Source organism: Oncorhynchus mykiss, chromosome 25, assembly GCF_013265735.2.
Source record: "Oncorhynchus mykiss isolate Arlee chromosome 25, USDA_OmykA_1.1, whole genome shotgun sequence".
NCBI lineage: Eukaryota > Metazoa > Chordata > Actinopteri > Salmoniformes > Salmonidae > Oncorhynchus > Oncorhynchus mykiss.
In genome coordinates, this window is record NC_048589.1 from 31,147,245 (window position 1) to 31,159,757 (window position 12,513).

Consider the following 12,513-nt stretch of genomic DNA (forward strand, 5'->3'; position numbering starts at 1 on the left):
TGTGGAGTGGTTGAAAAGCGAGTTTTAATGACTCCAACCTAAGTGTATGTAAACTTCCGACTTCAACTGTATACACACACGGTAATGTACACAGACCCATATATACACATACACGGTAATGTACACAGACCCATATATATATACACACGGTAATGTACACAGACCCATATACTGTGTGTGTGTGTATATATATATATATATATATATATATATATATATATATATATATATATATATATATATATATATATACACACACACACACACACACACAGTAATGTATACAGACCATTATATATACACACACATATGGTAATGTATACAGACCTATATAAACACACACACACACACACACACACACACTAATGTATACAGACCCATATACACACGCGGCATGCTAGGCAGCTTCCCAAATGACACCCTATTCCCTTTACAGTGCATAACTTTAAATCAGGGCTGTGATCAAAAGTAATGCACTATATACATAAGGAAAAAGGTGCCATTTGGAACGCACCCATAGAGAAGGGTAACCTGTGCTGCTTGTAGTCTTAATGTGCAGGGATTCTTCGGCGAGAGGAGCGAAGAAGAGGAGGGGTTAGATTTACCTTCTGAGCACGTTCTTCATTGTTTTTGGCCGTCAGGTATCTTCAGTTGTTTGCTGAAGTCTGGCTTGTTTGCTGAAGTCTCTCGTCTGCAGGAGATCTTCCTCCAGCCACTTGCACCAGAGGAAGAGAAGATACTTTTTTGAATACCATACACAGACAACATTAATTACTACATATTATATGGTTGTTTTCTACCTTGATGGCAGCAATTACAGACAGACAGACAAACACAGACAGACAGACAAACACAGACACACAGACACACAGACAGACAGAAACACAGACAGACAGAAACACAGACAGACAGAAACACAGAAACACAGACAGACAGACAGACAGACAGACAGACAGACAGACAGACAGACAGACAGACAGACAGACAGAAACACAGACAGACAGACAGACAGACAAACACAGACACACAGACACACAGACAGACAGAAACACAGACAGACAGACAGACAGACAGACAGACAGACAGACAGACAGACAGACAGACAGACAGACAGACAGACAGACAGACAGACAGACAGACAGACAGACAGACAGACAGACAGACAGACAGACAGACAGACAGACAGACAGACAGACAGACAGACAGACAGACAGACAGACAGACAGACAGACAGACAGACAGACAGACAGACAGACAGACAGACAGACAGACAGACAGACAGACAGACAGACAGACAGACAGACAGACAGACAGACAGACAGACTAAACACCCCAGCAGTAGCACCGACCGCAGCTCAGTCAGAAGGCCTCAGTGTTATTGTAAGACAGAGTTGTTTTATACCAGTCCATATGTGCTCTTCTTTATGTGCACATTCCAAGACTAAAGGACAGTTACCAGGAATGTAAACCATCCCTCTCTCCCTGACAAGTCACAATGTTTCGACATCCAGCTGCCTAAAAAACCTCCCGCAAACAAGAGCAGGCGGGCAAAACCTAGGAGTCCAGCTCTCCCAGCTCCCGTCGCTTTCCTCTGCAGTCTGGAATAACAGTTCCCTCATCCAGGCAAAACACAAAGCTTCTCTTTAGTGTCAGGGTGAGTTATGGCTTTCGAGCAACAGATGTTTTGGACTAAAATCATTTAAATCAGAGCACCGAGAGTGGGAGTGCACCTCTCTACTCAACCCAGGCAGGCCACCTGGCTACAGTACGACGCCCAAAAATAGCAACTGTTGGAACACATGGAGCAGACAATAATGACCTAACATTACATAAGGGAGGGAAAGGGGGATACCTAGTCAGCTGTACAACTGAATGCAATCAACTGAAATGTGTCTTCCACATTTAACTCAAGCCCTCTGAATCAGAGATGTGCGGGGGGCTGCCTTAAATCGTTATCGGCTATGTTTGGGGCATAATGTCTGAAAACACACTTAGATCACACTGTCAGTTATATCAAAGGCTCGTCATTCAATTGCACATAATCAATACTTGGAAAATATCTGGATCTGGTAATGAAAGACAACTCACCAAGACATCAGAACAAGCAACACCTCAGCTCTCAGTGTTAACATACACACTGGTTTACCAGGGAACAGTACTCACTGTAACGTACAGGGGGGACCCAACCAATCAAGAACTTATGCTCTCTCTGCATTCACTTTATAGACAGAAAATAACAAGAGTAGGTATGGAAAATAGAATAGTGTTCTCTGTGTTCCTCCCAACATTTTTCCAGCTCTTCATATACCAGTTAATAATAATCATTCAGTGGTATAGAGAATAGGATAAAATAGATGTGTTCCTCCCTCCTCCCAGCAGGCTGATGGATGTAGCGGTCCTCTGGTTGTCACAGTGAGCTAATCCCTCCAGGATGAAGAGAGGGATAGGAAGAGCAGCAGGGGACGCAGAAATCTTTCAGGATAGAGTGTGGAGACCATCCCTGCCTCACAGGGATTAGGAAGAGACATTTGCAACATACTTTTAAAATTGCCCCAAAGATGACATTTTTGCTCTCCACAAAAAGCCGGAGGCAATATTCTTCCAGGAGATGTGAATGCAGTGTTAGCCCAGGGTTTTGTGGAGATATGGATTGTAGTCTAGGGTTGAGCCCTGCTGGTTACTTCCACTCAGCCTTGTGTTAAAGTCAGAGGCTCTAAGAAGACTGACAACCCCAACACTTGATGCATCCTCAACTGCATTGACCTACTTATATGGACTTGAAGTCATTGCATTGGTCGATTGATTACTAGATTTAAAAATGTGTGAGATCACTTGGAACACATATGCTGTATATGTGTACAAATCTGAGGAGAAGCAACACATTTTCAAATCAGATTTAGTAGGCTCTCATATTTTGAAGAACTTATCTGATGTTTATTGCACCAGCTTGTATGTTGAACAAAGGGAAGGGACCCCAATGTCCAAAGTCTGTTTTCTTGTGTAATGACTACACATACAGTTTTTGATTTAGGCATTGCAAAAAAGCCTTATAAAATGGCTTAGTGAACACCTGGGACAACATGGTAACTACCATAGGTGGATGAGGAGAGAGGAGACTCAACCAAAGATGAGAAGTGAGCAGGAGAGGTCAGTGTTCTTCTCATAGAAATAAAATGAGGTTGCCAGCTCTTAGTCCACACACACCAGTGGTGGGTTCAGCGTCAAAAGAAGAACGTGTAAAGCCCTTGTTAAGGTCAACGGCATCATGAACTTTATCCAGTATCAGGACAGTTTAGCCAAAAACCTGGTTGCCTCTGCCAGGTGGCAGAATATTTGGCCAGCAAGACAATAACCCCAAACACATCAAATTCCACTAAGAAATTGTTAATTGACCACAAAATGTACATTTTGCAATGGCCATCCCAGTCTCCAGACTTGAACCCCATTGAAAACCTGTGGTTTAAATGAACGATGGTAGTCCATAAGCGCAGACCAAGGATATCACATATCTGGAAAGACTGGGAGGGATCTTAGACCATTCCTCCATACAATGTGTTCTACAATCTAATTCAACGTTTTAGAAAAAGGCTGTGACGTTATCCTCGCGAGGGGAGGGTGCCCTTTCTGAGCAATTGTAATTAGTATAAAATATTTACATTTTCTATTTCTTTAAGCATAAAATATAGCTCAGTATTTGTATAATTTATTTTAGACAGTATTTTTTGCTCATCTTTATCAAGGGTGCCAATCATTTCGATCATGACTGTATATGACGGAAACATACGACAGTAGCTAAATTTGACCAATACAGCTAACCTAGTGAAGTTACTGGAAATACCCTTTTCATACACATTTATCCACATCCCAAGCACTAAATTGACCCATTTGAGATCCTATTTATTTAAATTTTATATGGAATCAGCACCGTAAACAGCCCTATAAACCAATACGTCTTCTTCACAGAGATAGTCTGCAGGCATGTGAAACTAGACTGGCTCCAGACCAGTCGGAGGTGTTGCTCCAGAGCAGCATGAGATCCATGTAGTGCCATTTGTTCACTATAGATATAGAGTGAGTCCTTAATGGTCCTCTATTCCCTATATAGTGGACTACTTCTGACCAGAGCCCTATGGGCCCTAGTCAAAAGTAGGTCACAATATAGGGAAATGGGGTGCCATTTGAGATGCAGGCATAGTGGAGTTGTGGAGGCCTTTCTTCTCCACACGTCTGATGCCTGCCTTTTAATGGCCTGGCATCGGGCTGAACGGGACAGAGATCCATGCAGCTCATCCACAGGGAAGGAAACAGAAAGGAAGCATCCCAATCAGAACTATGCCTGGTAAATCCAGGCTATAGAGAACACATCTCAAACTCCAGCGAGAAATAGTTTGTAGCTCTGTCTACGACCACCAGATGAATGTATGCCTCCCTGCACAGTTGCTTCCTGCTGAAGACTGGGCTATGATTGACATTCTTTCCACACCTTCCTAGGAGAGGAGTGAGTTACCACGTTTCCATCCACAGTAAAGCCATATTGGATAAAAAAAATCCCAACAGCTGTGATGGAAACAGGAATCTTCGGTGTAATTTAATAAATGCAGATAGATAATTTGTCAGTTCGACATGGTGGGATCTTTTTGTGTCGGTCAAATTAATTATGCGCAAAATGCTGGTGGAAACACCTTTAATCGCAAATATTGATATAATAACCATCATATCGAAGTAATTTGGAGTCACGTGATGATATGGTGTGTGTTCCTCCATATAGCTGTGGCGGTCATGACTTTTTGTCAGTGGGTTATTGTAATGAAAAAGACTGCCGGTTTCAAGGTAATTGACCGTTAATTAACATAAACAAGTTTAGCATCTCCAAGCCTCCACGCATAAAAGCTGCTGAAGCGGGCCTTTGGAACATTTTCATTTAAAAAAGTATAATCAATCAATTTTATATACACCATCACAATAAATGCATTATTTATTTTAGTCAGGTCAAAAGAAACATTATGATATGAACAGCATTTATTTCAAAAGAACAGAATATGAGTTGGTCTGTTGTACAGTGGCAAGAAAAAGTATGTGAACCCTTTGGAATTACCTGGATTTCTGCATAAATTGGTCATCAAATGTGATCAGATCGTCATCTAAGTCACAACAATAGACAAACACAGTGTGCTTAAACTAATAACCCATAGGCTAATGACTTCTCCAAAAGCTAATTGGAGTCAGGAGTCAGCTAACCTGGAGTCCAATAAATGAGACCAGATTGAAGATGTTGGTTAGAGCTGCCCTGCCCTATAAAAAACACAAGAAGTATTACTATTACTAAGTACTACTATAAGTAGTATTACTATGAGTACTATTCACAAGAAGCATTGCCTGATGTGAACCATGCCTCGAACAAAAGAGATCTCAGAAGACCTAAGATTAAGAATTGTTGATTTGTAAGACGAATTGTCTATAAATGGAGAAGGTTGAGCACTGTTGCTACTCTCCCTAGGAGTGGCCGTCCTGCAAAGATGACTGCAAGAGCACAGCACAGAATGCCCAATGAGGTTAAGAAGAATCCTAGTGTCAGCTAAAGACTTACAGAAATCTCTGGAACATGCTAACATCTCTATTGACGAGTCTACAATACGTAAACCACTAAACAAGAGTGGTGTTCATGGGAGGACACCACAGAAGAAGCCACTGCTGTCAAAAACCCCCATTGCTGCATGTCTGAAGTTTACAAAAGAGCACCTGGATGTTCCACAGCGCTACTGGCAAAATATTCTGTGGACAGATGAAACTAAAGTTGAGTTGTTTAGAAGGAAGGAACACACAACACTATATGTGGAGAAAAAAAGGCACAGCACACTGACATCAAAACCTCATCCCAACTATAAAGTATGGTGGAGGGAGCATCATTGTTTGGTGCTGCTTTGCTGCCTCAAGGCCTGGACAGCTTGCTATCATCAATGGAAAAATGAATTCCCAAGTTTATCAAGACATTTCGCAGGAGAATGTAAGGCTATCTGTTCACCAATTGAAGCTCAACAGAAGTTGGGTGATGCAACAGGACAACGACCCAAAACACAGAAGTAAATCAACAACAGAATGGCTTCAACAGAAGAAAATATGCCTTCTGGAGTGGCCCATTCAGAGTCCTGACCTCAACCCGATTGAGATGCTGTGGCATGACCTCGAGAACGGTTCACACCAGACATCCCAAGAATATTGCTGAACTGAAACAGTTTTGTAAAGACGAATGGTCCAAAATACCTCCTGACCGTTGTGCAGAAAACGTTTGGTTGAGGTTATTGCTGCCAAAAAGGAGGGTCAACCAGCTATTAAATCCAAGGTTTCACGTACTTTTCCCACACTACAATGTGAATGTTTACACGTTGTGTTCCATAAATACATGAAAACGCATAATTGTTTATGTGTTATTGGTTTAACCAGACTGTGGTTGTCTATTGTTGTGACTTAGATGAAGATCAGATCAAATTTGATGACCAATTTAAGCAGAAATCCAGATAACTACAAAGGGTTCACATACTTTTTCTTGCCACTGTATGTCAAAAAAATCAAATCAAATCAAATCAAATCCTATAGCCTATGGCTATAGGATTAGCCTATGGCTATGCTGCATGCTATAGGCTTTTTCATTTCGCTGACAAGATATGCTTTTAAGTCCCGTGCCATTATTCTATATTATTTTATTTTATAGTAAGAATAATATAATTGAACTTAACTGAATAAAATAGCAAGGATAGTTTTCCCATTCTGGAGAGAGTGTGCATATGAAGTGGCTATGTTGAGCGTAAAAGTGATAATTTGAAATAGATCCTATACACTAGATTTAGAGTTATTTGGCAACTTTAGTTGTGAATGATACAAACCTTAGAATGTCTTAGAAATCAAAACATATATGTCTGCATGATGCGACTATAGGCTATTTTGAGAAAGTAGCAAAGAGAGCTTGCGCTCTGTTCCTTGCCTCAGGGTGCTCGACTGTTCACTCATCGAGTGATCATATTTTCACCCATCAGACTATTCTCAATGTAATATTTTCACCCGTATGCACTCCTATAGCGAATGGAAGCTGTGCGCTATCCCTTCGGTCCATTTTTCAATTATGCCTTGTAGGGTGCTTAATATGGGCAGATGAGAAATAAATACAGGAACACTTATTTCACTGCAGACATCAAACCATTGCTTGAGGAGCATGCACTCGCTGCCCGACAGGAGATATTCTGAACAAACTCCGTATGCCATGGGCTCTCCAACCCTTTTTCTGCAGCTTCCCAGTGCTTACTTTGGGAAACCAAGTGAAATATGTTTGGGAACATCAATAGCAATATGTTTTCGCAACAAAACATATTTCACTAAACTGTGGACAGCCCCAATGGAAAAAAGAGGCACATTTGTTATTTAATGCAACAGTTTTTGTGACAAAACTATCAGCAGAGTTGACAATGCGATGGAAACACATCGAACTTGAGATTTTTATTTGGTACATGAAAACTTACGTGAAAAAGTATGTGTGCGCACAACACCATCATGCTCTGATTTGTATCCACAACAAGTCCGTTTGGTAGAAACACCACTGGAAATGTGCAGATTTTCTTCATGCAGACCAGGAAAGGCATACTATGTGAAAACTAAATAAGAATATATTGGGCAATGCTACCATCTGTATTAATCAAACATCCAGTAAATATCATTATATCTGCAACAATTAGCAAAAGAGTTGTGACTAAATGGCTAAAATACAGATAGAATAAGTGAACTTCAACTATTAACCTTTCCCTAAAGTGATAATTTGGTCAACACTAATACTGTGGGTCTGTGACACTCTCCTATGAACATATTCTAATACATGGATCTGTTTTGCACATCGGCAAAACATGGTGGCCTGTCTGCATAACTCTCCTCAAACAAACCCAGTTGTAAAACCGGACACTAACAAATCGCTACATGAGAGCTTCAATTTCCAAGCAAATACTGGGCCCACTTTTTAATGTTGAGGTATGATATCTGGATGCCAATATTTGTCCGACTGCTTGTTTATTTTTAAATCGTTGAACATATTTACGTAAGATTTATGTATCAAATATTTGAGGTTATGCTACCATAAGCTCAAATGCAAATCAAGTAGTTTGTTGGTTTACTAAATCAAACAGATAGCCTCAGACAAACTCACAGTGTGTGTTTGTGTGTGACTAAATAGACTTTCGATCAAAGGGCAAACTGGAAACCATATATCCTGAGGCTGCATTTATTGTACCTGGTGATTTTAACAAAGCAAATTTGAGAAGGCTAAATTCTACCAGCATATTGATAGCGCTACAAGCATATGCAATACTCTTGACCACTGCTACTCTAATTTCCGCAATGCATACAAATCCGACCACGATGCCATCTTGCTCCTACCGTCTTATAGGCAGAAACTCAAACAGGATGTACCAGTGACGAGAACCATTCAACGCTGGTCTAACCAATTGGAAGCCACGCTACAGGATTGTTTTGATCACCTGGACTGGAATGTGTTCCGGTAAGCCTCAGAGAACAACATCGACCTATACGCTGACTCGGTGAGTGCATTTATAAAGAAGTGCATTGGAGAGATTGTACCTGTGACTATTAAACCCTACCCTAACCAGAAACTGTGGATGGATGGCGGCATTCGGACAAAACACGATCCACCGCATTTAACCATGGAAAGAGGTCTGGGAATATGACTGAACATAAACAGTGTAGTTATTCCCTCCGCAAGGCAATCAAACAAGCGAAATGCCGGTACAGGAACAAGGTAGAGTCGCGTCTCGTGTCTGAGGCATTGAATTGCATGTAGCAGGGTCTACAGGAAATCACAGACTACAAAAAGAAAACCAGCCACGTCACGGACACTGACTTCACGCTTCCAGACAAACTAAACACCATCTTTGCCCGCTTTGAAGACAATACAGTACCACCATCATGGCCCGGTAACAAGGACTGCCACTCCCCCCTCCTTCTCCATGGCTGACGTGAGTAAAACATTTAAACATGTTAACCCTCGCAAGGCTGCTGGCCCAGACGGCATCCTTAGCCGTGTCCTCAGAACATGCGCAGACCAGCTGGTTGGTGTGTTTACGGACATATTCAATCACTCTCTATACCAGTCCGCTGTCCCCACATGCTTCAATGTAGCTACCATTGTTCATATACCCAAGAAGGCAAAGATACCTGAACTAAATGACTACCGCCCCGTAGCACTCACTTCTGTGTGGAAAGTTATAAGTTCCTCGGCGTACACATCACTGAAATGGTCCACCCACACAGATTGTGTGGTGAAGAAGGCGTAAAAAGCGCCTCTTCAACCTCAGGAGAATGAAGAAACTTGGCTTGTCACCCAAAACCCTGATAACTTTTACAGATGTACAATCGAGAGCATCCTGTCGGGCTGCATCACAGCCTAGTGCGGCAACTGCACCGCCCTCAACCGCAAGGCTCTCCAGAGGGTGGTGAGGTCTGCACAATGCACCATCGGGGGCAAACTACCTGCCCTCCAGGACACCTACACCACCCGATGTCAGAGGAATTTCAAAAAGATCATCAAGGACAACCACCCCTGCCTGTTCACACCGCTACCATCCAGAAGGCGAGGTCAGTACAGGTGCATCAAAGCTGAGACCGAGAGACTGAAAAACAGGTTCTATCTCAATACCAACAGACTGTTAAATAGCCATCAATAACTCAGAGAGGCTGCTGCCTACATTAAGACCCAATCAAATCAATTTTTATTTTTCACATACATATGGTTAGCAGATGTTAATGTGAGTGTAGCGAAATGCTTGTACTTCTAGTTCCGACCATGCAGTAATATCTAACAAGTAATCTAACCTAAAAATTTCACATCTACCTTATACGCACAAGTGTAAAGGAATGAATAAGAATATGTACAGAAAAATATATGAATGAGTGATGGCCGAACGGCATAGGCAAGATGCAGTAGACGGTATAGAGTACAGTGTATACATATGAGATGAGTAATGTAGGGTAGGGTGACTCGGGTGGTTGTTGTCCTTGATGATCTTTTTTGGCCTTCCTGTGACATCGGGTGGTGTCACAGGAAGGATGGTGTCCCTGAAGTCCACGATCATCTTTGTTTTGTTGACATTGAGTGTGAGGTTATTTTCCTGACACCACACTCCGAGGGCCCTCACCTCCTCCCTGTAGGCCGTCTCGTCGTTGTTGGTAATCAAGCCTACCACTGTAGTGTCATCTGCAAACTTGATGATTGAGTTGGAGGCGTGCATGACCACGCAGTCATGGGTGAACAGGGAGTACAGGAGAGGGCTGAGAACGCACCCTTGTGGGACCCCAGTGTTGAGGATCAGCGGGGTGGAGATGTTACCTACCCTATCCACCTGGTGACAGCCCATCAGGAAGTCCAGGACCCAGTTGTACAGTCCGGGGTCGAGACCCAGGGTCTCGAGCTTAATGACAAGTTTGGAGGGTACTATGGTGTTAAATGCTGAGCTGTAGTCGATGAACAGCAATCTTACATAGGTATTCCTTTTGTCCAGATGGGTTAGGGCAGTGGGATTGCGTAGTTTGTGGACCTATTGGGGCGGTAAGCAAATTGGAGTGGGTCTAGGTTGTCAGGTAGGGTGGAGGTGATATGGTCCTTGACTAGTCTCGCAAACACTTCATGATGATGGAAGTGAGTGCTACGGGGCGGTAGTCATTTAGCTCAGTTACCTTAGCTTTCTTGTGAACAGGAACAATATTGGCCCTCTTGAAGCATGTGGGAACAGCAGACTGGGATAAGGATTGATTGAATATGTCCGTAAACACACCAGCCAGCTAGCCACCAGCCAGCTCTGAGGATGCGGCTGGGGATGCCGTCTGGGCCTGCAGCCCTGCAAGGGTTAACACGTTTAAATATTTTACTCACGTTGGATGCAGTGAAGGAGTGCCCGCAGGTTTTGGTAGCGGGCCGTGTCAGTGGCACTGTATTGTCCTCAAAGCAAGCAAAGAAGATGTTTAGTCTGTCTGGGAGCAAGACATCGTGGTCCGCGACTCGGCTGGTTTTTCTTTTGTAGTCAGTGACTGACTGTAGACCCTGCCACATACCTCTCGTGTCTGAGGCATTGAATTCCGACTCTACTTTGTCTCTATACTGACGCTTAGGTTGTTTGATTGCCGTGCGGCGGGAATAGCTACACTGTTTGTATTCGGTCATGTTTCTGGTCACCTTGCCCTGATTAAAAGCAGTGGTTCACACTTTCAGTTTTGGGCGAATGCTGCCATCAATCCACAGTTTCTGGTTGGGGAATGTTTTAATAGACGCTGTGGGTATAACATTACCGATGCACTTGCTAATTAACTCGCTCACCGAATCAGCGTATTCATCAATGTTGTTGCTCGACGCTATGCGGAACATATCCCAGTCCACGTGATCGAAGCAATCTTGAAGCGTGGAATCCGATTGGTCAGACCAGCGTTGAACAGACCTGAGCACGGGTGCTTCCTGTTTAGGTTTCTGTCTATAGGCTGGGCGCAACAAAATGGAGTCGTGGTCAGCTTTTCCGAAAGGAGGGCGGGGGAGGGCCTTATATGCGTCGCGGAAGTTAGAATAACAACGATCCAGGGTTTTGCCAGCCCGGGTTGCGCAATCAATATGCTGGTAAAATTTAGGGAGCCTTGTTTTCAGATTAGCCTTGTTAAAATCTCCAGCTACAATAAATGCGGCCTCAGGATATGTGGTTTCCAGTTTACATAGAGTCAAATGAAGTTCTTTGAGGGCCGTCGATGTGTCTGCTTGGGGGAGAATATACACGACTGTGATTATGATCGAAGAGAATTCTCTTGGTGGATAATGAGGTCGGCATTTGATTGTGAGGAATTCTAAGTCAGGTGAACAAAAGGACTTGAGTTTCTGTATGTTGTTATGATCACACCATGTCTCGTTAATCATAAGGCATACACCCCCACACTCCTTCTTACCAGAGAGATGCTTGTTTCTGTCGGCGTCATGCGTGAAGAAACCAGGTGGCTGTACCGACTCCGATTGCGTGTCTCGAGTGAGCCATGTTTCCGTGAAACAAAGAACGTTGCAGTCTCTGATGTCTCTCTGGAAGGCAACCCTTGCTCGGATTCACTGGCCACTTTAATAATTTGATCACTAGTCACGTTATACAATACCTCAAAATGATGCCACTTTAATAATGCACTTTTACATACACTCAATTAGTATTTGGTAGCACTGCCTTTAAATAGTATAACTTGGGTCAAACATTTTGGGAAGCCTTCCACAAGCTTCCCACAATAAATTGGGTGAATTTTGGCCCATTCCTCCTGACAGAGCTGGTGTAACTGAGTAAGGTTTGTAGGCCTCCTTGCTCACACACTTTTTCAGTTCTGCCCACAAATTTTCTATAGGATTGAGGTCAGGGCTTTGTGATGGCCACTCCAATACCCTGACTTTGTTGTCCTTAAGCCATTTTGCCACAATTTTGGAAGTATGCTTGGGGTCATTGTCCA

The 12,513-nt window shown here is 42.9% G+C and overlaps 1 long non-coding RNA gene across 1 annotated transcript in view; it reads right to left on the reverse strand.

Moving 5' to 3' along the window:
- Window positions 1-824, reverse strand: part of LOC110504336 — a 33,201-nt gene extending 32,377 nt beyond the window's left edge. Inside the window, exon 1 of the long non-coding RNA XR_002470590.2 lies at window positions 606-824. This is a non-coding gene — a long non-coding RNA (uncharacterized LOC110504336). The remainder of the gene's footprint in view (window positions 1-605) is intronic.
- Between the last annotated feature and the right edge of the window lie 11,689 nt (window positions 825-12,513).